The sequence below is a fragment of the Anneissia japonica genome, unplaced genomic scaffold (genome assembly GCF_011630105.1).
Source record: "Anneissia japonica isolate Jap-2015-1 unplaced genomic scaffold, ASM1163010v1 scaffold1274_len78327_cov138, whole genome shotgun sequence".
Lineage (NCBI taxonomy): Eukaryota > Metazoa > Echinodermata > Crinoidea > Comatulida > Comatulidae > Anneissia > Anneissia japonica.
This window is the reverse complement of record NW_022726535.1, coordinates 81,864-85,336: the sequence shown is the minus strand read 5'-3', so window position 1 is coordinate 85,336 and position 3,473 is coordinate 81,864. Positions and strand designations below refer to the sequence as shown.

General features: G+C 34.6%; 1 long non-coding RNA gene across 1 annotated transcript; it reads left to right on the top strand.

Annotated features, from left to right (window-relative positions):
* Window positions 1-477: 477 nt before the first annotated feature.
* LOC117113216 lies at window positions 478-1,481 on the top strand. Its single transcript, XR_004446165.1, has 3 exons — window positions 478-597; window positions 966-1,369; window positions 1,465-1,481. It is a non-coding gene; the product is annotated as an uncharacterized LOC117113216 (long non-coding RNA).
* Window positions 1,482-3,473: the final 1,992 nt, after the last annotated feature.

Here is a 3,473-nt window from a genome sequence, read left to right as displayed (position 1 = left end):
GGCTAGGCTAATACTTCTAGGCCTAGACTACTACTAGGCCTAGAACTAGGGTAGGCCTAGGCTTTCTTTTGGTGGACAGTCAGCTGTAAATACGAGAGCAACAGCTATTAGGTGGACAAACTGGTGGAGGCTTCAGTTTTGGAAGTCAAGGGTATTAAAATGACTTATTTTCATATAAATCAGGGGTTGAAAATCCTATTATTTTATACATTACTCTCATTTATGGAAAGTGGGGCTAGGTAGTAGGTCTAAGCTTAGGCCAAGGCCTACTTCTTCCGCAAAAGTCTGTTGCAAGATTAATACAAAAAGACAAAAAAAAACACCAAAAAAAACATATGTGATGTTATTTTGAGGTTATTGTAATTTTAACTATTTATACGTGGCTGGGAACTATTTATTATTGATTTTGATGCTTAATGAATTTATATTTTTCTCTCTTTATTGATGATTTAAATATTTTATATTCTCAAGATATTCAGCTATAAAATTAATATATCTTTTTTCTTCATATAGGGCTGGAAAAAATTCTACTCTCAGGAACTGTTGGAGGTGGATTTAGCTTTGGTACTTCAGCAACACCAACCCAACCGGTTTCTAGTAAATACGTATACTGTATTATTAAATTACAAGATATCTAAAAAAATTTTTATTATTTAATTAATGAATGATCATAGTTTTAAAATATAAATAAATTTTATCTATTTTTGTTAATACCTAAGTAAGTTTTTGATTTCAAGATTGCTTTACATTTTTAAGTGATTTATATTAAATTGAAAAAGTATCAGCATTTTATTTGTATTTTTAAAAAACATTTTAAAATGAATTGAATGAAGACTTTATTGTTAGTGATAGTGAGATTCTTTGATTACCCTTTTTACTAATGATGATAAAATACACCATTGAGTTATTATTTTTATTATATTATTTTTACTTTTTTGTTTTCTTAAAATACATAATTTCTTCAGATACTGGATCGTTTATTACTCCAAACACTACTTCAACTACTGGTCTAACTTCTGGAGGATTCAAGTTAGGTGGTCAAGGGTCCACAGGCCTAAATCTTGGTGGTGCTAAAACTATTGGGCAAGTGGCAACAACACTGAAGCTTGGTGGTATTGCAACATCTACAGCCATAACTACTACTCTTCTCTAGGAAGTCTTTCATTTTCTGCTACAACAACTGCATGCGGTTTAACATTAGGAGGCACAACCAACACCTTTGCTGGAACAACAGGAACAGGTCTCACTTTGTGAGGAGTAGCATTTACAGGTGGCCTCGGTACAGGTGGTCTTTGAACTGGTGGCCTGGGTACAGGTGGTCTTGGTGCAAAAAAACCTCCTAGTCTTGGAGCTGGATTAGAAATTGTTGGTAGGATTCTTATTTTAATACTAACGTAAGATTGCTCAGTGATTGTCAAAGCTTCTCTGTTCATGGGCTGAACATTTCTATTTATTTATCAATAGGAACAGCGACACCCCCTTCTCTGCTGTCAGTACAGCTGGTAAAGGATTAGGAGGGGTAGATCCAGCTTCATTGAAAACTACAGTCAGCACTACTAATGGAAGCACTAGTACAAGGTAGGTTTCCAGAAGAAGTAGAGTCAGAGTGTATAGAACATTTAAACTACCATCAATACTGTATTTTACCAGCTGAAGCCTGTGGGGGTGGGGAGGGCTTGGTAAGCGACTAAAACAAAGGTTTATCTTGTACCCTAATCAGGCAAGCGTTGCATTGTGATCCGTTGTATCAATTGCCACACCCAGTCCCACTTCACAATTGTGTGTGAAAGCTCGCCACTAGGTGATAAGTTATCGATATCGCAATTGTTACTCGTTGCTATTGATTGTTACATTCATTATTACTCCAAGATTACCACAAAATTGCAAAAAATTGGCAGCAGAGCCACCGAATGCCTAGTACCACTTGATATCCCATTCCAATATATTTATTTACTTATTATACATTCATATAATACTACTAATAATAATAATAGAATAAAGGTTTTAAATGTAGTACTAAAAAACATTAAAAAACAAACCGCCAACCTGTAAAAACAATGAGTATTACTTTCATTCGGATGGTTCGTAAAAATAGACTTCATTGACAATGGAAAGTAACGTAAACCAGAGTGCGTTAATTTGCAATCAGTTATCCACTTGACCAAAACAAACATGGCTGATTGGTCAGTGTAGCAACAACATTTACGTTAATATAATTTAGATTAAATTTCTCATATACCCATGAGTCAAAAAAAAATAAATTATAGGCACAATTCAACAACTGGATGAATTTTTTTTTTTAATGAAACTACCACAAGCAGAAGCAACCTTGATCATGCAGCATGTATCGCAGTAACTTCTCAGCCATTTTGTTTTTTTGAGTAGTTTACCAGTTTTGTATTTGTCTGGTCTAATCCCTTCAAGGGTACTGTAGTATAAAAGCCCAGTGCAGGCTATTAAATTTTGTTTGACAGCAGCATGTGACATGCCTAAATATGGTTGATGACATATCATGACCTTATATAGGCACATCATAATTATATATGGGTATATTAAGCCTTGTCCAGACTATCAAAGTTTAGTTGACAAAAACATGTGACATGCCTTAATATGGTCATGATGACATCACATCATGGCCATATACAGGCACATCATGACTATATGGGCATACAACAGTGTTTTGTCAAAGGAAATTGATAGTTTGACAGATCTTTATATATCGTATCTTACACAAGGATATTTACTAATCTATACAATTCTTTCAGAGATTATGTGAAAAAACAGAAGGCCATAGTTCAAGAGATCGACCGTATCTCACTAAAGCCGATGCACAAAGTGAAAGAAGACATGCTAGCTCTACGTCAGCTGCTGTCCGTTGTTGGCAACAGTCTGCAGACGAACACCATGGCGATCTATAAGCTTTAGACGGACTCAGCATATGAACTAAAAAATGCTGACATGGCACACCGAACCCATGGCGTACCCTGTCCCTGCAGATGGACCATACCGCCCCTGCAGAGTACGTACTTATTATAATCACTATTTCATTTAGGGTAATAGGTGGTGATGATATTGGTGATGATACTAGTGATAACATTATTGCAGTATATTAGTGATAATATTGATGGTGACATTACAAGGTTTTGGTAATAGCAATATTATTGACGATATTGATGTCAAGATTTAAAGTTCAGAATCATAAATATCATATTGAGCAATAATGATGATATTAATAATAATAAAAATAATAATGATGATAATAATAATAATAATAACTAGATTTGAACTCGTCATTGAGGACGAGTTAGGTGATCTGCCGTACTTTGACCCTCACGAAGCACGCGCCTTTCTGATTGAAAAGTATAATATTCTAAAACATGCTCTATTTAAAGAGTAATTTTGAGCATTCTAAAAGGAATTTTAAAGATAAAGAGTAATTTTGAGCATTTTAAGGACTTACGAATGTGTACACA